The sequence below is a fragment of the Plecotus auritus genome (genome assembly GCF_963455305.1).
Source record: "Plecotus auritus genome assembly, chromosome: 9".
In the NCBI taxonomy this organism is placed as follows: domain Eukaryota; kingdom Metazoa; phylum Chordata; class Mammalia; order Chiroptera; family Vespertilionidae; genus Plecotus; species Plecotus auritus.
Window position 1 is genome coordinate 83,168,968 of NC_137783.1, and position 25,382 is coordinate 83,194,349.

Here is a 25,382-nt window from a genome sequence, read left to right on the forward strand (position 1 = left end):
ATAGTTTATATTTAGCCAAGAAAGTGTATGTAGAACATTGGATTTGCCCCAAGTCATATGATCCCTAAAACATATTAATCAAAGGTTGGCAATTAGGCTAGCTAATAAAAATATAATTTACTTACATAATTGTGTTTATTTATAACTTGTATTAGATTGTTTTTAAAGAAGTTTATATTATTATATATACACTAGAGGCCCAGTGCATGAAATTTATGCAAGGGGGGGTGCCCTCAGCCCAGCCTGCACCCTCTCCAATCTGGGACCCCTCGAGGGATGTCTGACTGCCCGTTTAGGCCCACCGAGATCGGGCCTAAACGGGCAGTCGGACATCCCTCTCACAATCCAAAACTGCTGGCTCCCAACTGCTCGCCTGCCTGCCTTCCTGATTGCCCCTATAACTGCTTCTGCCTGCCAGCCTGATCACCCCCTAACCACTCCCCTGCCAGCCTGATTGATGCCTAACTGCTCCCCTGCCAGCCTGTTTTCCCCTAACTGCCCTCCCCTGCAGGCTTGGTCACCCCTAACTGCCCTCCCCTGCAGGCCTGGTCGCCCCTAACTGCCCTTCCCTGCTGGCCATCTTGTGGTGGCCATCTTGTGTCCACATGGGGGCAGGACCTTTGACCACATGGGGGCAGCCATCTTGTGTGTTGGAGTGATGGTCAATCTGCATATTACTCTTTTATTAGATAGGATAGAGGCCTGGTGCACAGGTGGGGGCCAGCTGGTTTGCCCTGAAGGGTGTCCCAGATCAGGGTGGGGGTTCCCTTGGGGCATGGGGCGGCCTGGGTGAGGGACCTGTGGTGGTTTGCAGGCCGGCCACACCCCCTGCGACCCAAGCGGAGGCCCTGGTATCTGGGGTTTATTTATCTTCTACAATTAAAACTTTATAGCCTGGAGCGAAGCCAAGCCTTCTGCTTGCTCTGAGGTGGCAGCCATTTCTGTTGGGATTTATGTATCTTCTATAATTGAAACTTTGTAGCCTTATGCAGAAGCCTGGGCCAGCCAGGGCTGCAGAAACTTGGCTTCCTCCATCACCGCAGGCAACCCTAGCCTCCTGCTCTTTCCAGCTCCTTGGCTGCCACCATTTCTGTTTATATTTATGTATCTTCTATCATTGAAACTTTGTAGCCTTGAGTGGAGGCCTAGGCCGGCAAGGGCAGGTGGAAAGCTTGGCTTCCTCCATTGCCGGGGAAACCCAAGCCTCCCTCCTGCTCTCTGTGCCATAGCCATCTTGGTTGGGTTTATTTGCATATTCTCTCTGATTTGCTGGTGGGCGTGGCTGGTGGGCGTGGCTGGTGGGTGTAGTGGAAGTATGGTCAATTTGCATATTACTCTTTTATTAGATAGGATAAAATCAGTTGAATAATGAAGTATTCCCTATCCCTTGGCTACCCTTAAAACAAGTTTGAATTACCAACTCAGGTAGCCAAATGTCAGAAACAATTGTTCCCATGGCAATAGCATTTGAGATGCAGAGATAATATCTAAGATGAACTAAAACAACCTATGAAAGTCTAGGTCAAGGGTACAGAAACATTATCACGCAAGCCTGGACTTATGGCTTCTCTTGAAGAGATGAAAGTTCTGACAAGGCTATGTTCACATTTCCAATTGACAACCACTGGCAAGAGCTGAGAAGCAGCTGTGCCTTCTAGATGATATGAGCACTCCACAGTGCACCTCAGTTCTCACAAGCCAAAATTAGTATTACTGGCCTAGCCCTGTAAACATTTAAGTTTATGATCCCTGATATAGCAGCAGACTCAAATCCAGAGTTCCAGTAAGCATCACAGATACTAAAAGTTCTTATTCTTCAGAGAAAAATTTATTTTTATTGCTTTAGAAGAGACTCCATTGCCTTTTTGAAATATTTTCGTTCTTTGAATTATAACTAGAAATTGGAATGCTGACAGTCCTCATTTATACCAGCAAGCTACCTTGTGCCATCAATTTTACTTTGAATATACTGTAAAAAGTAGACTAGAGAGTCTCTAGACTCTAAAGTCTAATTCCTAATGTCAAATCCATAAATTTCTGCTCTACCTTCTAGCATAATCAAGAAGGAAAGTTTGCAGTGGTTTATTGAAGAAGTAGAAGAATAACTCCTTGGGAGTCAATAATAAACATCTGATGTGCCTGCTTTTTCACTAAAGCAAGATGTCCCATGATATTTAGTAATTAATTATATGACTTATACATTGTTGGGAAAATTAATGGAGTACATATTTCAAGTAAAATCCATTTAGTAAATAAAAAATGTTTTAGTTCTACACCATTATCCTCAAATTGAGCTAAATGAAAATGTATGAATTGGTAGAGTCAGGAAGGGGAGTAAGAATCATGTAACTAAGTATGGAAGCTGTTAGAGTTGTTGCCATAACATTAGTGACCCCCTTTCATGTCAACTAAAGCTCTTAATGCCTTTAGATTTAGTAAAAGTAATATAACTGGGCAAAAGAAATCCTGGAGTAGATAGAAGCTTTCAGGATTAAGAACTTCAGATACTCCATCACTTATTTTCCTAATTCCATTTCAGAAAATAAAACAAAAATCTTTGCACAGTAAGTATTGTAGCTAAATGTTAAGAAATAATTCTGTTTAGTTTTCCTCATTTGGAGATGTGCCCACCTCCCTAGGATGTGTTGTAAGACATAAAAACAAAAACGAACAAACAAAAAAAAACCCCACAAATATATAATCAAGTAATTCCTATGCAGAAATCCTTACAGCAAATCATGAAAAACATGCCAAAATACGAAAGGACTTAGAATCCTTGAGTATGTTCATATGAAGGCATTGCAAAATGGAAATGCTTCTTTACTGAGATAAATTCAATGGCATTTAAATGCCAGGTCCAGACACACCACCTACATAAGTTTCTCTTACACAGAAACTTGGATGTTCACTCAAGCATTTTAATGACCTCAAGTTGGGTAGCAAGAGTGTGGGGGCTTTTTCTGAGTAATAAAGAAACTGTCATACAGTATCGGTCAGAACCCTACAGAATCATCAAGTGTGAGATGAAGGTAACCTCAAATAAGAAAAAGTTTCTCTATTTTCCAAGGCAATGGCCTTTGATCTCCACTTCTGAAGTTCATTTGAGACTACAATGCCTATCACTCACAGGGGTTACTGAAACTCTGAAGCGAAAAATAAGAAGTACACCTTGCTAAGAAATCCCTAGGCTGAGATGTTCAGGAAAGAGCGTCTCTACAGATACCTCGCCATCTTTATTGCAGTTATAAGGACAACTTCATGCTCCAAGGCACCTGGAAGGCTCCTCCAGCTCCGTCAGTACAGGCAGCTGCTTTCTCTCTCCTTTCCTTCATCTGGACTATGAAGGAGCAAATTCAAAAATTATCATCCCACTCTAAAAGTGTGAGTGAAATAAAAACGTTCCCAAAGGCAAAGAAGGCGCCAACTGAAACACACTTCCAGAGCCAAAAGGGTAGGGCCACTTTGTGTTTCTGGAGCAGTCAGTATGGGAATAGCCAACAGCGTAGGAATCCCTCAGTAGTCATAGGCGGGAGACACTCAGTCATTACTAAGGAGTAAGTGTAGCACACTGCAAAGACTCCAAGCTTTAGGTCTGAAAGACCGAAGTTTAAATCCTGGCCCTGCTGGCTTCATGCTTTCAGGTACTTGACTGCTCTGCATCTCAGATTTCTTGTCTCTGCATTCCTGTTAATGATATTTGTCTATCAGGGTTGAGATAATATACGTGAAAGTGCCAGGCACGGTGACTTTTATCATTATTATTGTTACTGTCAATGAATAAATGAGTGACCTCCTCAGAGTTGCCTTGCTCCTTCTTTGTTGCCCTGATGACATCATCCTTATAGTTAAAGGAATCTCTTTGGGTTGCTTTTTCCATCAAAGTCAAGCTCTATCGCATCTGATAAGTTAACAGTCAGAAACAAAAGACCAGGAAGTACAGATGACATCATCCTCATAGTTAAAGGAATCTCTTTGGGTTGCTTTTTCCATCAAAGTCAAGCTCTATCGCATCTGATAAGTTAACAGTCAGAAACAAAAGACCAGGAAGTACAGGGCATTCTAAAATGTATGCATATCTAATTGGGTGAGGTAAGACCCTGAAACATGAGCCCAACCATATATGTGATAAGATAGGAGTTTTCTCTAAAAGAAATGCCATTCCTCCAAATACAAAATGAGGCAGGTTTGGGGTCAAGGAAAAAGAAGGGTTTCTTGTACTCTCAAGACCAGAACTTCAGGTTGGGAAGATCCTGATGGCAGACAGCACAGGAGACCACTGAAATAATCTTAATCTTAGGAGCTTTCTCCTCTGACATGTCTGGGATGAAGTGTGAGTATATGTGTGTGCACATGAGCTAATAAGCCAGCCACCCAAGGAGCAGTAACAAGGGAGCCCAGCCCACGTTGGCATGGAGTGGCAGTAGCTCAGGGTAACTCTTAGGGAGCAGGACTTAGTCTTCCAGCCCTTCACCCAGAGCTGGCAGCCACAGCCCCCAGTCACCGAAGCATCTTTGTTCAGTTGCAGGGGCGGCCACCTCTAAGTTTTCAGATAACAGAGGTAGCATGCCACCTACTCAATACCAGGTAATAGCAGCTCTCCTGCCAGCAGACATGGACAACACCAGAATTCAGGCTGCCTATGTTTCAACAGTGACATCATGTGGCAGTGACAACAACCCCGGTCTCTTTCATGGACTAAGTTGATTTGTGGTGTTCTTCCTTGATGTGAATTATTCACTCAGCTGATAAATATTGAGTCCTAGTATATGCCAGGTACTATTCTGGGCATTAGGGATATAGCAGCTTCCAAAAATTCCTGCTCCTGATGAATTTACATTCTATCAGGGGAGAGACAGTATGAATAAAATAAATAAGAAAATATATGGCAGATGGTGATTAATGCAGTGGAAAATAAGAAAGCAGAGCACATAGACAGGACATAATGGGGGTCAGAGGAGATTTTAAATGAGCTGGTCAGGGAAGGCTTCTCTAGGAAAGTGGCATCTGAGCAAAGGCACAGAAGCAAGAGCAAAGTGGGTATACCCACATAACTGCAAAGGGCCAGTGTGGCTGAGGTAGTGTAAATGAAGCGGGTGAAGAGTAGCAGATAAGGCCTAAGAGTGGAAGGGTCAAATTTGTGAGGCCTTGTGGATCATGTTAAGGACTTGGATTTTCACTCATTTTCACTCTGAGTGGGGTGGGGACCATTGGAGGGTTTGGGGCAGAGGTGTTGAGACAAGACTATAGGCCTCATGGGGAGAAGTGGGAGACAGGTTAGAAGTGGCTGGGACCAATGTGTTCACCATGAAAGTGGTGAGAAGTGGTCTAGATTCTGGATGTATTTTGAAGGTAGAGCTGACACCATTTCCTGACAGGTGGGTTATAGGGCATGACCCCAAGGATTCTGGCCTGAGGCACTAACCAGATCCTGAGTAGGTCAGACTAGACCAGGCAGCAATACTACATCATCTGAGTCCCTTGAGTCCCCTAAATCTCTCACAGCCCACCAAGACAATGGGTGCCTGAAAGCATGTGGTTGCATTTGGTCACAAACTATGAGGGTGAAAGACAGAAATAAGGTCAAATCATGCAAAACCTCTATTTCAGATCCTATAAGACCAACAGAGCTCTCTATCCCCTGGATCACACCAATATCTTCTCAGAGTAGCCATAAGGAGTCAGATTGTGCTGTCTGCTTCTGTCCTACTTGTCACCAGAGGAGTAAATGAATTCTACACACACAGCGTGAAAACATGTTTTGTGAGGGAGCCTTAACATATGATATGAACAAGCCTTCCTTACATACCTTCTCCAATTAGCAATCAATCAGCAATCCTAAGCTGTCACCACACTGATCCCTTTTATAACCTTCAGATATCTATACTAATAAAAGCATAATATGCAAATCGACTGAATGGCCAAACAGCAGAACGACCATCTGGATGACCACGCTATGACAACCACTGGCACCAGGCCAGCCAAGGCGGATGCCATGCGATTGGTGGGGGGAGGCCGCCATCACCCCATGATCACCCGGCAGAGGGAGGCCCAGGACACTGGCCAGCAGGGCAATCAATCAGGGGCTCCATAATCACCCCAAAGAAGGAGGCCCAGGCCACCCTCTGCAGGACAATCAATCAGGGGGCTGTGCAGAACCTGGGAACCTGGGGTATGTGGTGGCTGACACAGGCAGTGCCAGGCCAAGGTGGGTGCAGGTGGGGGACGGGGCTGCAAGGCAGCCAGGGCTGCGAAGGTCTACCCTTGCACAAATTTCATGCATTGGGCCTCTAGTACTTATATAACTGATGAGTTCTATTTAACATAGTCATTCATATAGAGCACACTCAGAACTTTGGCCTATATCCCATACATCTATCAAACCAGTTTTTGCTGTATTTGTCTTGCGAGGCTTTCTCTCACCCCCAGCCCCTACTCCCCACTCCCACCATCTCAATTTCCCCTAAAAGTTATATATGGATATCCTTTTTTTCTGGTATCACTAAGATTTTATGTGAAGTAAAATACTTTAAGTCACATTTTCTATGTCTTTCAGATCCTGCCATTGGCCTACGATTTCAAAAAATTGACAGTACAGACCAGTACAACCCAGATACAAATTTAGCTTCTTTTTTAAGACCCTGCTTATCCTTTCATGCTTTTGAAGACCCATTGCTAGCTTCATCCTTAGCCTTCCACCAGTACCCCCATTAATAATGGCCTCTTTGAAATAGCCCAAAAGCATAACTCTTTATATGGTATGCACCAGTTTTCAGAATAAAGCAGCTGTATTAAAAACTCTCTTTCCCTTACACACACATACACACATCATATATCTTTCATGTCTGTTAGCTTGTAAAATCAGAGCTTCTACCTACCAATTCATTTTGACAGCTACATTATAGCTATAATTCCCTCATAAGAATGGTCACCTCAGAGAAATTTAAGATTCTCCCTGTTGTGCCTTTGCAGATGCTAAAAAGGTGAATCAATTCACAGAAACGCTTTGCTCTTGAGCTCTCTGGGGATATCCTTGCAAATATATTTGTGTTCTCTGTGCTTCGGGATATGGTAAGTAGTCACCCTGTAATCTTCAGCAGGTTATTTTTAATGAAATCCTGACAGTTTAGCATCTCCTTGCATAACTGCATCCTAGGGTATCTGTCAAAAGTGACAGCTATTCAAGAAAGCCTGGAAAATTATCCACCAGTTATCAGTCCTTGAGTTTTCCTACAAATTGCTACAGCCTTGAAATTAATTTTAGTTGTCAATGGAAAATGGATACAAATAACCAGAGGTCGCTTCACCTCTTTAGGTATGTTGTAACTCATATCATTGCACATACATCCATTCCCCTGCAAATGCTCTTGGAGGTGTTAGAAGCTCAGGAAGAAAAGCAGAGCGTGAACCAAACAGTATCCATGTGCAGAGAAAGGGAAGCAAGCCCACTGTCAAAACTAAAATGCCCCTTGAGAACAGATGTGCAAGTCACATCTGTGAAGTAAAGCAGGACTTCGGAGATCCATGTAGCAATCATGTGCTCTCAGCTGGTGAAGAAGTAATCCAGTGAGTCTGGCTGCACTTGAAGGCTGGTTCCCAGCACTGTTTCACTGTGGGCTGTCTCCTAGAGTGATGCCTGGAAAGCATCCAATTTCACATGACTTTCTTCTTCACTCAAAACAAAACATGCTTCTCTGCTGTAATAACCCACTAAAAGAAAATGTTGGCATGGACACTAGTCCTAGATTCTGAAAAATTCAGCAGCCATTGTTCCTTGTGGATATAATTTTTTCTGGTATCACTAAGATTTTATATGGAGTAAAATACTTTTTTTTTTTTATTGTTTAAAGTATTACATATAGTAGCACATATATCTCCTTTTTTTTTCCAATGACCTTCCCCCAGCCTCCCCTAACCCCTGTTGCATGCCCTCATCCCACCCTCCCAGTGTCTTGTGTCCATTGTTTGTGCTTATATGTATGCATACAAGTCCTTTGGTTGATCTCTTTCCCCCCCTCCCCAACACTCCCCAGCCTTCCCGATGTAATTTCACAGTCTGTTCGGTGGTTTACTGCCTCTGTATCTATCTTTTTGTTCATCAGGTTATAATGTTCTTTATTTTCCATAAACGAGTGAGATCATGTGCTATTTTTCTTTCATTGCCCAGCTTATTTAACTTAACATAATGCTTTCTAGGTCCATCCATGCTGCTGCAAATGCTAAGAATTCCTTCTTTTTTATAGCAGCTTAGTATTCCATTGTGTAGATGTACCACAGTTTTTTAATCCACTCATCTGCTGATGGGCACGTAGGCTGTTTCCAAATCTTAGCTATGGTGAATTGTGCTGCTATGAACATAGGGGAGCATGTATCCTTTCTGATTGGTGTTTCTATTTTCTTGGGATATATTCCTAGAAGTGAGATTACTGGGTCAAATGGGAGTTCCATTTTTAGTTTTTTGAGGAAACTCCATACTGTTCTCCACAGTGGCTGTGCCAGTCTGCATTCCCACCAGCAGTGCACGAGGGTTCCTTTTTCTCCGCATGCTCGCCAGCACTTGTCATTTGTTCATTTGTTGATGATGGCCATTCTGACAGGTGTGAGATGGTACCTTATTGTCGTTTTGATTTGCATCTCTCAGATGATTAGTGACTTTGAGCATGTTTTCATATGTCTCTTGGCCTTCCTTCTGTCTTCTTATGAAAAGATTCTATTTAGGTCTGTTGCCCATTTTTTTATTGCATCATTTGTCTTCCTTTTATTAAGTTGTATAAGTTCCTTGTAGATGTTGGAGATTAAACCTTTATCAGTGATAACATTTGTACATATGTTCTCCCATACAGTGGGCTTTCTTGTTGTTTTGTTGATGGTTTCTTTTGCTGTGCAAAAGCTTTTTATTTTGATGTAGTCCCATTTGTTTATTTTCTCTTTAGCTTCCATTGCCCTAGGAGAGGTATCAGTGAAGAAATTGCTTCGGCATATGTCTGAGATTTCTCTGCCTGTGGATTCCTCTAGTATTTTTATGGTTTCCCGTCTTATGTTTAAGTCCTGTATCCATTTTGAGTTTATTTTTGTGTATGGTGTAAGTTGGTAGTCTAGTTTTATTTTTTTGCATGTATCTGTCCAATTTTCCCAACACCATTTATTGAAGAGACTGTCTTGAATTCATTGCATGTTCATGCCTCCTTTGTCAAATATTAATTGAGCATAGTGGTTTGGGCCAATATCTGGGTTCTCTATTCTATTCCATTGATCTATATGCCTATTCTTGTGCCAGTACCAGGCTGTTTTGAGAACAGTGGCTTTGTAATACAGCTTGAAATCTGGTATTGAGATCCCACCTACTTGGTTCTTCTTTCTCAGGATTGCTGTGGCAGTTTGGGGTCTTTTTTTATTCCAGATGAATTTTTGGAGAGTTCTTTCTAGGTCTGTAAAATATGCCGTTGATATTTTAATGGGGAGTGCATTGAATGTATAGATTTCTTTGGGTAGTATGGACATTTTAATGATGTTGATTCTACCAATCCATGTACACTGTATGCTCTTCCATCTATTTATGTCTTCCTAGATCTTTTTTTTCAATGTCCTATAGTTTTCTGAGTAGAGGTCTTTTACCTCCTTAGTTAAGTTTATTCGTAGGTATCTTAATTTTTTTGGTGCAATGGTAAATGGGATTGCTTTTTTAGTCTCTCTTTCTGTAAGTTCACTATTGATGTATAGAAATGCCACAGATTTCTTGGTATTAATTTTGTATCCTGCTACATTGCTGAATTCATTTATTAAGTCTAATAATTTTTTGATTGAGTCTTTAGGGTTTTCTATGTACAGTATCATGTCATCTGCGAATAAGGACAGTTTTACTTCTTTTCCAATTTGGATGCCTTTTATTTCTTCTTCTTGTCTGATCGCAATGGCTAATACTTCCCGTACTATGTTGAACAGGAATGGTGAAAGCAGACATCCCTGTCTTGTTCTTTTTCTTAAGGGAAATGATTTTAGTTTTTGCCCATTGAGTATGATGTTGGTTGTGGGTTTATCATATATGGATTTTATTATGTTGAGGTATGATCCTTCTTTTCCCACCTTGCTGAGAGTTTTTATCAAGAAAGGGTGTTGGATTTTGTCAAATGCTTTTTCTGCATCAATTGATATGACTATGTGGTTTTTATCTCTCAATGTGTTTATGTGATGTATCACGTTTATTGATTTGTGGATATTGTACCATCCTTGCATTCCTGGGATAAATCTGACTTGGTCATGGTGTATGATCTTTCTGATATACTGCTGGATCCGATTTGCTAGAATTTTGTTGTGGATTTTGGCATCTATGTTCATGAGGGATATTGGCCTGTAATTCTCTTTCATTGTGTTGTCTTTATCTGGTTTTGGTATTAGGGTGATGCTGGTTTCATAGAATGAGCTTGGAAGTGTTCCTTCCTCTTGAATTTTTTGGAATAGTCTAAGGAGGATAGATTTTAGTTCTTCCTTGAATGTTTGGTAAAACTCCCCTGTGAAGCTATCTGGCCACAGGCTTTTGTTTGCTGGAAGCTTTTTTTTAACAATCCTTTGTATTTTGGTGGGGTCTGTTGTTATTTCTCCTCTTTCATTTCTGATTTTGTTTATTTGGGTCTTCTCTCTTTCCTTCTTGGTGAGCCTGGCTAAAGGTTCATCAATCTTGTTTATCCTTTCAAAGAACCAGCTCTTGTTTTTTTTTTTTGTTTTTTTAATCTTTTGTATTTTCTTTTTGTCTCTATGTCATTTATCTCAGCTCTGATCTTTATTATTTCCTTCCTTCTGCTTACACTGGGCTTTTCTTGTTACTCTCTTTCTAACTCTTTGAGTTGTAGGGTTAGGTAATTTATTACCATTGTTTCTTGTTTTTTGCAGTAGGCTTGTAGAGCTATGAACTTCCCTCTCAAGACTGCTTTAGCTGTGTTCCATAGATTTTGGATTGTGGCATTTTCATTGTCGTTTGTTGCCATGATGTTTTTTATTTCTTCCTTGATCTCTCTGGTAACCCAGTCATTGTTTAATAGCATGCTGTTTAGTCTCCATGTGTTTGATTTTTTTTTTTGGATTGTTTTTATTGTAGTTGATTTCCAGGTTTATGCCACTGTGATCTGAGAAGATGCTTGATATGATTCTATCTTGAATTTGAAGAGACTTTGCCTGTGACCCAATATATGGTCTCTCTTTGAAAATGGGCCATGTGCACTTCAGAAGAATGTATATTCTGTGGCTTTGAGGTGAAATGTTCTGAAGATGTCAATTAATTCCATATGGTCCCTTTAGCATTTCTTGCATTGCTGCTTTGGTGGTAATAAACTCCCTTAGTCCTTTTTTGCCTGTGAAGCTCCTGATTTCACCTTCAATTTTGATTGATAGCCTTGCTGGGTACAGTATTTTTGGATTCAGACCCTTCCTTTGCATGACTTTGTATATTTCATTCCATTCCCTTCTTGCCTGATGTGTTTCTGTTGAGAAATCAGTCGCTAGTCTGATGGGGGATCCTTTGTAGGTAACTTTCTGTCTCTCTCTTGCCGCTTTTAAGATTCTTACTTTGTCATTGCTGTTTGCCAGTTTAATTATAATGTGCCTTGGTGTTGGTCTTTTGGGGTTCATTTTGCTTGGGACTCTGTGAGCTTCTTGGATTTGTGTGGGTTTTTTCTTCCCTATATCAGGGAAGTTTTCTGTCATTATTTCTTCAAACAGGTTTTCTATTCCTTGCTCAGTTTCCTCTCCTGCTGGTGCCTTTATTATGCGGATGTTGTTTTGTTTCATGGTATCCCAAAATTCCCTTAGGCTCTCCTCCTGCTTTTTAATTTTTTTTTTCTAGAAGTTGCTCTACTTGGGTATTTTTTCCTACTTTGTCTTCTAGCCTACTGATGTGGTCCTCTGCTTCTTCTAGTCTACTCCTGATGCTTTCTATTGAGTTCTTTACAGCAGTGATGTCATTTTTCATTTCTTCTTGGTTCTTCTTCATTTCCTCTTGGTTCTTACACATATTGTCGAATTTTTCTTCCATTCTTTTCATCCACCTTATGACCATTTCTCTGAATTGTTTCTCTGACAGTTTGCTTGCCTCCATTTTGTTTACTTCCTTTTCTGGTGATGCCTGCTTTTCTTTCATACACGGGCTGTTTCTTTGTCTCCCCGTGGTCTCTCTTCTCCAGTTGTCTGGTTATGTAGTTCTCTCTCCTTTCCGTGAAAGAGTGTAGAGCTCCTCTGAATCCGCGTGCTTGAACCACTTGGGGACCGGTGTTCTCAGTTCGCAGCCTTTTGGTGGTTGCCATAGTTGTAGATTCCTCGGGCTTTTCAGGTTTCCAAAAACATCCACTTTCCCCTTCAAGATGGTGCAGTCTCTGCATCCAAGCTGGTCGCTCCGGGAGGGAACCCAGCAGCAGTGGGGCCCACCAAGTCAGGGAGCCCTGTCCAGCAGTCCCCCACAGTCTCCTGGAGTATAGGTGTCCCTCAACTCACCAACAAACACTCCCCGTGCGACCACACACTCTCCCTTTGTTTTCTCACTCACGCACTATCTTGCAGTCTGCCTTCCCGTCGGCAGCCATCTTCCTTCAAGAGGAGTGAAATACTTTAAATCACGTTTTCCATTTCTTTCAGATCCCGACATTGGCCTAAGGTTTCAAACAATTGCCAAAAGATAGCCTGAATGAAAGTGAAATAAGTCAGACACAAAAAGACCTATTTTATATGATTCCACTTATATGTGGCATCAAAAATGGGCAAGTTCATAGAGACAGAAAGCAGAATAGAAGTTACCAGTGTTGGGGAGAGAGCAGAAGAAAGGTTGTTGCTTAATGAGTACACAGTTTCTGTTCAGGGTGATGCAAAACTATGCAAATAGATAGTTGTCAGTGAAGAGTTTGCGCATGGCACAGAGCAGGTCCCTATCCTCATGCCGTCAAGTGATGAAGGCATGTGTGCCCCTCCTTGGGAGCTGGAAGGGAAGATGGTGCAGAGATTTCCCCAGGACACACATATAATATGTATAAATTCTTTAACACCACAGGCTTCAAATGAGAAACACCAGTTATGTGGTCCACCTGTCTCCATGTGTGATATCTCTCCCTAAGGGGAACCACTTTTAACTAATTCTTCTTGTGGTTATTTATAAATCTCTAGTACTTAAGTCTCTGTTTCATGCTGCATCATTTTTAGTGATTATCTGTGACTTCCTGTTGTCCGAGATGAATGATAGCTCATTTGTACCACCTCTCACCTCCTCTACCCTCTGCCTCCCAATATAGTTATATCAGCATTCTCAGTTTGAGTCTGCAACTTCACACTTATACCTCCATGTCTTATCCAGACAGTCAATTTCTCTTGGCTCCCTGTTTTGGAGCTGGGACTATTAGTGGGATGATTCTCTCTTCCCTTCACCTTCCATTCCCAGTTTGGCCTCCCAACATCTGTCAGCTCGAGCTTTACTTTCATGTGATCAAAGCTTATAGCAGTTATGATGGGAATGCCTTTCATGACTTCTTTACAGATTGATTGCAAAGGCTGAAGCAGTAAATGGTGTTTATGTTATTGAAGTCACATAATGTTATGATCTGCAGAGATGTTGGGTGTGCAATGAGTATTCTTGTGTCTCCAAGAGTCTAATGCCATAACTAACCTTCTGAACTTGGAGAATAATCCTTTCATTTAGTTCAGATGGATTCTCCTGCTTTATACTCATCAGTTGCTAAAAGTTGTGCCACATTAATGTACTTCAGCTTTGAATTACAACAGGAGAATTTCAGCATTACCCAATCCACAGGCCTTAAATAAAAAATGAAAAGTTCTAGTTGGATTTCATCACTGCCAGTCATTTTAAAGGAGCAGGTCATCTCTCCTCTAGGGAAGTGGAGCCCAGAATCTAGGCTAGCTCATCCATGGAAGGAACCTCTCTTCGTCTACATCACTTAAAGCATTACTTGGACTTTTGAAACAATTTGAGAAGAAAAACTTCATCAGCAGAGAGCAGAGAAATAGGTATGGGTCTATCAGATTATTCCTTGGAATTTCCTTGAATAGAAAATAAGATAGAAAATAAGTGGAATTTTATGGAAATACTCTTTTGACATAAGTGCCTCTTAAAATCTGAAATTTTCACTCACTGCTTTCTAAAAATAATTACGCAATTAAAAGCCCAGCAAGGAAAAACAACTTTTCTCTGACCGCTTGGCAAATATTCCCCTAAAACACTGGCTGGACAATTTAATGATCTAAGATTGAGTCTTGAGAACACTGAGTCACTTAAAGGCAATCATCTTCTACTAGATGACGGGGTAACTAATATGGTTAATCGTGGTCCACATTCCTTTTGATCCCTGCAAACAAGTCTTATTCCAGGGAACAGCCCTTTTTATGTTCAGTTTAACAAACATTTATTGCTTGCCTACTTTGTATAACAATGTAATTATACAATCTATTTTCCATTCCCACAACTAATTATCTTAGGTCTTTCATTTCCTGTTTCCACTTTAAATAGCTTATTCCTTGCTTGACTACCTCCTAACTTCCCTCAAAGAGTAAAAGTAAAAAAAAATCATCAGTTCAACTGTGGTGCATCCAGACAATAGAATATTATTCAGCATTAAAAGAAATGAGCCATGAAAAGACATGAAGGAACATTAATGCATATTACTAAGTTCAAGAAGCCAACCTGAAAAGGCTAAATACTGTGTGATTCCAACTCTATGGCATTCTGGAAAAGGAAAAAGTATGCAGACAGTAAAAGGATCAGTGGGGTTTGGGAGGGGAGAGCGGTGAACAGGTGGAGCACAGAGGATCTTAAGGGCAGTGAAACTGCTGTGTATGATGCCATAATGATAAGTCCATTTGTCCAAAATCACAGGATGTATGACAGCAAGAATGAACCCTGATGTACACTATGAACTTTGAGCATTAATGATGTGTCAATGCAGGTTCACAGGTTAGTTCAAATCTATCTCTCTGGTACAGGATGCTGATAGGAGGGAATTCTGCACATATGTGGGGACAGGGTGAGAAATATCTGTGCCTTCAGTTCCATTTTCCTATGACTCTAAAACTGCTCTAAAAAATAAAGCCTACCTTAAAATCTCATTTTTTTTTCTAAGTAAATAACTACAGTATGACTATAGGTGGATGTTAAGAACACAGTCGTGAAGGAAAATTGTTGCCTATAATTAATCTTTCTTTCTAATGCACCTTCCTTCTATACACACAAGGGCGTTGCAGTCTGCACTTTTGCATACAAAAGCTTCCACTGCCACAGTGATCCCTGCTGATAGTCAGAGTATGGAATATACTTTTGTGACTAAATTAATAATTCTAAACACTGGACCAATGAACCTGCAAGGGCCAAATGTACTTGTAAAACATTAATCCCTGATTAGTTGCTGTGCAGACACAACTTTTCCAGTGCCGACAGCCTTTGAACTATTCTCCCAAACAGAAAAAATAATTAGTTGCTTAAGGCAGTGATTAATCAATAAGCCAACTAACCCAAAGGGTGCTACATCACTAGGTAAATAAATAAGCACTAGAAATTGGAAAATAGTTTAGCTATTTTCACCTTGTGAACCTAAGACACAGCCAAGAATCAATAGCTGAAAAAATTACCAAGTGCTCAAACACTTTTCTTGGCATGCACTGAAAGCAGACGCCATTATTTACACAGTACAGTATTATATTTGCTTAACAGAGGGAGAAATTTTTCCAAATATTATATAACCAGAAATTGGCATTGTGAGTTGGCAAATACTGCATTTTCATAACTAGTTCTGCATGTAGGGTATGATGTGGGACTCCCAGATCCACTTTTCCTGTTTCTCTGATTGGCTTTTGAATCAGCCACTGGGTGGACAGCACCCAGCTGTGAGACCCATGCCAGGGTTTGTTGACTTTGCAACAAAGTCATTCTACAACATCCTTGTGGGGACACTGGAAGGTGAGTTGTTTCTTCCTAATAAAGGGGAATGTGGAGGTGCCAAGATCATATAAGAGATTAAGGAAGAATCTCTAGATTTCTTCTCTGGCATAGTATCCACTGCATTCACGGCTGCTTATAATTCAGAACATTTTCTTAGGTTTTCTTAGTTGTAATAAGTAAATACTGGGCACTGGTGGGAGAAACCAAGATGGCGGCATAGGTAAGCACCTAAACTGCTGCCTCACACAACAATTTCAAAACTACAACTAAAAGACAGAACAGACACCATCCAGAACCACAGGAAAGCTGGCTGAGTGAAAATTCTACAACTTGAAGGAAAGAGAAAAGCTCACAGAGAATTGGAGGTACGGCAAAGGGTCTTTGTGCGCGCAGAGAGGAAGGGCGGCTGAGAGCCTGGCTGACTTTCTCTGGCAGAAGGGGGAAGGAAGCCCCTGACCGCACTGAACCCCAGTTCTGACTGCACTGAACCCCAGCTCTGGGCGAGCCCCTGGGGACCCATGCTCTTACGGGGGGAGTCTGGACTCTTGGGCGGAGACTCGGGAGCTGGGGAAGGCAGAAGTCTGAAGGCGCGCGCGTGCCAGTGCGCACAAAGGCTGCAGAGGTTGCCACAGGCTTTCCCTAGTGGAAGGGAGTCAGAGGCTCCTGACTGCACTGAGCCCCAGTTCTGACTGCACTGAACCCCAGTTCCAGGAGAGCCCCTGGGGTCCCACGCTCTTGTGGGAGGAGTCTGGACTCTCGGGCGGAGACTCGGGAGCCGGGGAAGGCAGAGGTCTGAAGGCGCGCACGTGCGCGCAAGGGCAAGGCTGACTGGAAGCCAAGACTGTCTGCTCCGCCCTGAGACTCCACCCCATCCAAGCTGAGCACAGAGGCTATTGCAATTTGGCAAGTCTAATCCTATAAGGCTGTCTCCAGCACCAAAAATCTCCCAGCATAGACACAGCTGATCCTCACAGCCAACTGGCCTGCAGGTCAATTCCTCCCAGTGATACCAACAACAATCAAGACTTAATTACAACAAGGCTGTACACACAGTCCACAAAGGGGTGCACCAAGAGAGTCCACCTCAGGTTAACTGGGGAGGCCGACCCACTGGGCCATATAGGAAACCTAGCACACAAAACTACCCTACCAACTCAGGGAAGCAGTGAAAATGCGGCATCAAAGAAACAGATCACAAACGAAAGAAATGGAGGAAAACAAACGACTGGATATAGAATCAAAACCACGGTTATAAGGCTTTTCAAGAATATCATAGAAAAGGCCAATAAATATAACGAGACCCTCGAAGATATGAAAAAGGACCGACTAGAAATTAAACATACACTGTCTGAAATAAAAAATATTATCCAGAGACCCAAAAACAGACTAGAGGAACACAAGAATCAAGTCAAAGAATTGAAATACAAAGAAGCAAAAAACACTCAACCGAAAAAGCAAAAAACAAAAAACAAAAAATCCAAAAAGTTGAAGATAGTGTAAGAAGACTCTGGGACAACTTCAAGCGTACCAACATCAGAATTATGGGGGTGCCAGAAGAAGAGAGAGAGCAAGATACTGAAAACCTATTTGAAGAAATAATGACTGAAAACTTCCCCCACCTGGTGAAAGAAATAGACTTACAAGTCCAGGAAGCACACAGAACCCCAAACAAAAGGAATCCAAAGAGGACCACACCAAGACTCATCATAATTAAAATGCCAAGAGCAAAAGACAAAGAGAGAATATTAAAAGCAGCAAGAGAAAAACAGTTAGTTACCTACAAGGGAGCACCCATATGACTGTCAGCTGATTTCTCAACAGAAACTATGCAGGCCAGACGGGAGTGGCAAGAAATATTCAGTGATGAATAGCAAGAACCTACAACCAAGATTACTCTACCCAGCAAAGCTATCATTCAGAATTGAAGGGCAGATAAAGAGCTTCACAGATAAGAAAAAGCTAAAGGAGTTCATCACCACCAAACCAGTATTATATGAAATGCTGAAAGGTATTCTTAAAGAAGAGGAAGAAGAAAAAAAGTAAAGATAAAAATTATGAACAACAAATACATATCTATCAACAAGTGAACCTAAAAATCAAGTGAATTAAAAACCTGAGGGACAGAATAATATGGTGAATATAATAGAATCAGGGGCATAGAAAGGGAGTGGACTGATAATTCTCAGGGGGAAAGGGGTATGGGGGGTTCAGGAAGAGACTGGACAAAAATCATACACCTATGGATGAGGACAGTGGGGGGGGGGGGGGTTAAGGGCAGAAGGTGGGGTGGGAACCGGGTGGAGGGGAGCTATGGGGGGAAAAAGGAGAAACAATTGTAATAATCTGAATAAAGATTTATAAAAAAAATAATAAATAATAAAAAAAAATACTGGGCACTGGTACATGGACAAGAGCTACTGGAAGAGCTCAGAAATTCAGAAAATTATGATCACGTAGGCCCCAGAAAGTACAAAAACTGGAGCATCCTGAGATTTCTGATGCAGAGATATTGGATTTTCATTCTAGTACAACTGGAAGAAGAACACACTAACCCTCTATGAAAAATCCCCTCCTCAATACAGATCCCAAGGAATTCCTACAGACAGAACTCCAGGAAATGAACTCAAGTAAAAAAAAATAATAATACAAGGAACAAAAAATAAAATATCTTTAGTGACATTGGCAAAAATATAAAGCAACTAGAACTTTCATACATTGCTGATTGGAATCTAAAGATGGTACAGTTACTTTGGGGAACTGCGTGGCTCTTCCTTATAAAGTTACACATACACTTATCATACATTCAGGCAATTCCACTCTTAGAAAAGAAGTGTCCAGCAAAAGACTTGGACTCAAATGTTCATTGCAGCTTTATTTATAACTAGAGGCCCAGTGCACAAATTCCTGCACAGGTGGAGTCCGGCCAGCACGGCCCCAATTGGGGCAGATCAGGACTGGGCTTGTCGGGAGGAGGAGATGGCGGGAGGTTGGCTGGCCAGCCCGCCCCAATTGAGGCCCAATCAGGGCCTGGTCAGCTGGGAGAAGGGGTCGTGAGCGAATGGCCGGCGGGTCCACCCCCAATTAGGGTTGGGGGACTGACTGGGGTCAGGGCTGGCAATGGGGAAGGGCTGTTGGCGGTGGGCCAGTTGTCCCCACCCCATTTGGTGCCAATTGGGGGCCAGTGGCCTGGGGGAGGGGCCATGGGTGGTTGGCCAGCCAGCCCTGCCCCTGATTGGGGTGTGGGAGACGATCTAGGGTGGGGTCAGGTGGGGGGAGGGGCTGCAGGAGATTGGCTGGCCAGCCCCACCCTCTATTGGGGTGGGAGGTATGATCAAGGGTGAGTCGACCAGGGGGAGGGCCTATCATGGTGGGGTGGGCTGATTGAGGGTAGGGTTGGCGGGTGGGAAGAGAGGGGGCATTTGGCCCACCGATCCGCTCTTGATCAGAGTGGGAGATTCCGATCTGGGGCAGGCCGGCAGGAGGAAGGGGCCTTGAGGTTGGCTGGCCGGCCCCACCCCCTGATTGGGCCTGTAGGCTGGCTACTGTGGATGTCATAGTGACCGGTTGTTACAGTCATTATGGCCTTGTCAGTGGCTGGCACTTTATATACATAGATAGTCCCAACCAGAAAATAACTCAAATGCCTACCAACAAGGTGAGTAAATAAGCAAACTTGGAAATTTTTTTTTAATTTAATAAATCTTTATTGTTCAGATTATTACAATTGTTGCTCTTTTTTCCCTCATAGCTTCCCTCTACCCGGTTCCCACCCCACCCTCTGCCCTTACCCGCCCCCCCGCCACTGTCCTCATCCATAGGTGTACGATTTTTGTTCAGTCTCTTCCCGCACCCCTCACACCCCTTTCCCCGTGAGAATTGTCAGTCCACTCCCTTTCTATGACCCTGATTCTATTATATTCCCCAGTTTATTCTGTTCATCAGATTTTTTTATTCACTTGATTTTTAGATTCACTTGTTGGTAGATATGTATTTGTTGTTCATAATTTTTATCTTTACCTTTTTCTTCTTCCTCTTCTTAAAGAATACCTTTGAGCATTTCATATAATACTGGTTTGGTGGTGATGAACTCCTTTAGCTTTTTCTTATCTGTGAAGCTCTTTATCTGCCCTTCAATTCTGAATGATAGCTTTGCTGGGTAGAGTAATCTTGGTTGTAGGTTCTTGCTATTCATCACTGAATATTTCTTGCCACTCCCGTCTGGCCTGCATAGTTTCTGTTGAGAAATCAGCTGACAGTCGTATGGGTGCTCCCTTGTAGGTAACTAACTGTTTTTCTCTTGCTGCTTTTAATATTCTCTTTGTCTTTTGCTCTTGGCATTTTAATTATGATGTGTCTTGGTGTGGTCCTCTTTGGATTCCTTTTGTTTGGGGTTCTGTGTGCTTCCTGGACTTGTAAGTCTATTTCTTTCATCAGGTGGGGGAAGTTTTTGGTCATTATTTCTTCAAATAGGTTTTCAGTATCTTGCTCTCTCTCTTCTTCTGGTACCCACATAATTCGAATGTTGGTATGCTTGAAGTTGTCCCAGAGTCTCCTTACACTATCTTCATATTTTTGTATTCTTTTTTCTTTTTGCTTTTCTGGTTGAGTGTTTTTGCTTCTTTGTATTTCAAATCTTTGACTTGATTCTTGCGGTCCTCTAGTCTGCTGTTAGGTCTCTATATAATATTTTTTATTTCAGTCAGTGTATGCTTAATTTCTAGTTTGTCCGTTTTCATATGCTCAAGGGTCTCGCTAAATTTATCAGCCTTTTCTAGGAAATTCTTGAAAAACCTTATAACCATGGTTTTGAATTCTATATCCAGTAGTTTGCTTTCCTCCATTTCTCTCATTTGTGATCTGTTTCGTTGTCTCATCATTTTCACTGCTTCCCTGAGTTGATAGAGTGGCTTTGTGTGCTAGCTGTCCTATAGGGCCTCCCCAGTTACCTGAGGTGGACACTCTTGGTGCACCCATTTGTGGGCTGTGTGCACAGTCTTCTTGTAGTTAAGCCTTGATTGTTGTTGGTATCACTGGGAGGAATTGACCTCCAGGCCAATTGGCTGTGAGGATCAGCTGTGTCTACACTGGGAGAACTTCTGTGCTGGAGACACCCTTATGAGACAAGACTTGCAAAAGCCTCTGTGCTCAGCTGGGATGGTGCGGAGTCTCAGGGCAGAGCAGACAGCATTGGTTTCCTGTCAGCCCTGCCCTAATAGGCTCCTGTGTCTCAGTGTCCCATGGTAATCACTGCAAGCACCTCTGAGAGAAAGCCGCCCTCGAGTTCCACCTGCAGCCAGACAGTCCGACCCAGCCCGAATGTGTCTGGGTACCCAGAGTTTCACCCGGAATGGGCGTTCAGCACAGTTGGGAGCTTCTATCTCCCTCCCGCTTGAGAAAGCCAGCCACGCACTCAGTTGCCAGTCCTCTCCACACATGCGTCTCAGTACCTCTTCCTCCTGCAGCTCCTCTGAGTCTCAGTGTGCTTTTCTCTTTCCTTCTAGTTGTAGAATTTCTACTCAGCTAGCCTGCCTGTGGTTCTGGATGATGTCTGTTTTGTCTTTTAGTTGTAGTTTTGAAATTGTTGTGCGAGGCAGCAGGTGTGTACCTATGCTGCCATCTTGGTTTCTCTCCAAACTTGGAAAATTTAAAAAAGGAACAATGTACTGATAAATACAATAACATTAAGCTTAGTGAGAGAAGCCAGAAATCAAAAGTTCATCTGTATTATTTCCTTTATATAAAATTATAGAGCAAAACCAATTCTAGGAAAAACCAATCTAGACTGTCAAAAAGCAAAACAGAGTTGCTTCAGGCAGGGGGTGGGTGAAAATTAACTGCAAATAAGCTAAGAACATTAGTATGATGGAAATATTCTTTATCTAGATTGTGGTTGTGGTTACACAGGTATATACATTTATGAAAACTACACCATTATAATGTTTGTATTTTATTGTATGTAAATACTGTATATCACAATACCATTGTCTTTTTTAAAAGTAACAATTTTTAAAATTAAAAAACGTATTAAAAGCAAAAAAAAATTTATTATTTTATCCTTTCTGGAATTAAGTATTGATGAGTCCTGTATTTTCTTTTAGATTTATAGTAGGATGCTATATTTGAGTTTGGATGTAAGATTGGTTTTTGTTTTTAATTAAATATTTTATTTCTTTAATATTTAATGTTGAGACTAGTGAACTCTGATTGAAATTATTCTCCTGAAGGAATAAGTCATCCCCTCAATAAACTAGACATTAATCTCCTTGTCCTCAATATTTTTCCCTAATAATTTTTACCTTTAGGATAGAGAAGCAACAAAACATAGATTGTGAATTTAGTTCCTTGAACAAAGAGAAACTATATATTTTTAATTTAAAAAAATGTATTATAGAGTCATTCAGACTACAACATGGGTTTGGAAAGAGATTGCAATTTCTTATATATTAGGTAATCAATATTTAAAAACAAAGCAGTTCTATTATAATACTGATCAAAACACAAAGAATTTTTAAATTTTAATGAATTGAATTTGAATATTTCATTATTTATAGACAAATAAGTATCTATGTTTAGTTAGACTTTCAAGAGTAAAGATTGTATGTTTTAAACAAAGGAACCAATTCCCATGCACTATAGTTTTATAACATGCATATTAATAAGGAATTTCATTATCATTGTGTTAATTTGATTTTAAATGTCATCAAAGAAATTTGTTCATGGCATCAGACAGGAAGCACATGCGTTTTGATCATTAGCATCCAGAATCATGGTATTGAGAAATCCCACCTCCTAGGATCAGGGTTGCTGCATTATAAAGACCCACTCTTTACAATGTCTCTCAGAACGGCAGTTCTCAACTGCTCTAACCCAGCCCCAAAGCCTGTGCCCTTAACCTCTGAGCTGCACCATTTTTAGAAGTTTACAGGCAAGCTCAGGACACAAGACCAATCGACATGGAACAATGATGCCCACTCTGGCTTTATTTCCTTCTCCTTTCTGTCTGGTAGGACCCAGTGGACCTCATTCTGCTTGACCTTCTTCCAAGCCCCCATGTTAATCCCCAGATCTGGGCCACTTCCTCTGCCTGCTTTTTCTCTGGCTTCCTGATTGCTAAGAAGAGTCAGAGGAAGTCTAGAAACAGAAGTAGGATGGGACATTGCAAATCCCCACTCAGCTCAGCTAATCCTCCTTGCTGCTTGGCAATTTTTTCACTCTTTGTGCTGTAGAATATTTAGTGGCTCTTCTCATTTTTCCCCACCCCTATAAGTTTCTGCCAGACTTACTCTCTTTACAGAAGAATATATTTCACAAGGAAGATAAATATAATTTATCATGATTTTATATACAAGAATTTTTCTGCATCTTTATTCTTTTTCTACTCTCCCATTCCCTCCTCAACTTTATTTCCTCTCTCTCTCTCTCTCTCTCTCTCTCTCTCTCTCTCTCTTGTTTCATCTCCAATATTTTCCTCTGTCCTGCTCTTTCCCTACAAACGTACCTTTGACTCTCTCAAGTGACCAATCGTCACTACACCTCTCCTGTGTATGGGCAACATCCCTTCTCCATATTCTCAGCTGGGGTGCCTCCTCCTTTCCTCTGCTTTCCTAGAATCTACCACTGCTTTCTTTGCTGTCTTGAGCCAAGTACTAATCTCAAATCCAGTGGTCTCTTATATGTTTCTCAGTCTCTCTCAATATCGCACACACTGTTGGCCACCATTTCCTTTTTCTATGTTTGCTTCCATGACATTGTTCCCTCCTGGTTCTCCGCCTCCCTCAGTGCCCTATTATTGTCCCTAATTTTTCTCCCTCCTCTACAAGGAACACCTGCCCCCACCGTCCCCCCGCAAGTATCTTCCTCCCTTTCTCTTCCCTCTCTTACACATCTCCCTCAACAAGTTCATAAGCTTCCTAATCTTTAACTCTCTCCTCTCCCTTCTTTGAGATGCCAACAAACTGGCCTTAGTGCTTGGCTGGGCCATCACCGATCATGGACTTTAAGCATTGCTGTTACCTGCACCTTCCTCTTCTTCTACCATGCCCAGTGGTGACCATCACTGACTTCTGTGAAGAATAAAGCTTCACAATATGTTTGACTATGTAGCTTCTCAAGTCCTAAAAGAGAAAATTATAAGCAGTGACTTCTTGCTTTCTAAGCAGCAAAAGAACTTCTATCATACTCACAGTGAAGGGGTTGATTGATAGAAGTCTATTGAGGTTACTATTGACAGTGGTTAATTATAAAAAACAACTGATCATTTTATATTAATGGATCAAATTCAAGTCCTTTTGTAAAAATGACACTAACAATGCAGTACCCTCTAATATGTTTCACACATATTAAGTCATTGCATTTTCCTGCCTCACTGTTTTCTAACATATATACTAGTAATGCTGAAACCTACACATAAAAATGCACCTCTATACTAGTTTCCTAAAGATAATGTCTGAATTTGGGCTTTACTCCTATTGATCTAGACTATTACTATGGGTGGTTTTTTATTTACTTTTCTCCCTTCTAACATAACATTTTAAGATACTCGATGATCCAAATTTAATAATTGACTATGCTATTTCCCACCACTCCCAAACCCCATCATCTAAATTTACTTCATGCTTTCCTTCCTCCATATTTTCTTATGCTACTTCTCTTGTTCAGAGTGTTCTTCTCCAAACTATATCTGGTAAAATCCCATCAATTAATTAAGTTTTTTTCATCTTTATTGTTGAAAGTATTACATATTTCCCTATTTTTTCCCCATTGACCTCTTCTAGCCTGTCCCCATCCCCCAGCCCAGACCTTCACCACCCTATTGTCTATGTGCATGGGTTATGCACATATGCATACAAGTTCTTTGGTTGACCTCTTCCCACCCACCCACCCACCCTCCCCACTTTCCCTCTGAGATTCTGCAGTCTGTTCCATGCTTCTATGTCCCTGGATCTATTTTGTTCATCAGTTTATTTTGTTCATTAGATCCCACATATCTAATGAACAAAATGAGATCATGTGATACTTGCCTTTCTATGACTGGTTTATTAAGCTTAGTATAATATTCTCCAGGTCCCTCCATGATGTCCCAAAGGGTAAGAGATCCTTCTTTTTTACTGCTGCATAGTATTCCACAGTGTAATTGTAACACAGCTTTTTTATTCACTCATCTACTGATGGGCACTTAGGCTGTTTCCAGATCTTAGCTATTGTAAATTGTGCTGCTATGAACATAGGGGTGCATACATTCTTAGGCCCAGTTCAAATATTACTTCCTCCATGGTCTCTTAATGCTTTCCACAGTTTCCTTAAAAATTCCTAAATACCTGTTCTATTGTCTTTATCACAGTTGGCTTTATTTGGCTGTTGTTGGTACAAATTTCTTAACTCTACTGTAAGACTGCATGACCCTGCGTGTATAGGAGCCACATGCTTTACTCATTTTTATATTCTTCATGGCATTAAGCATAGT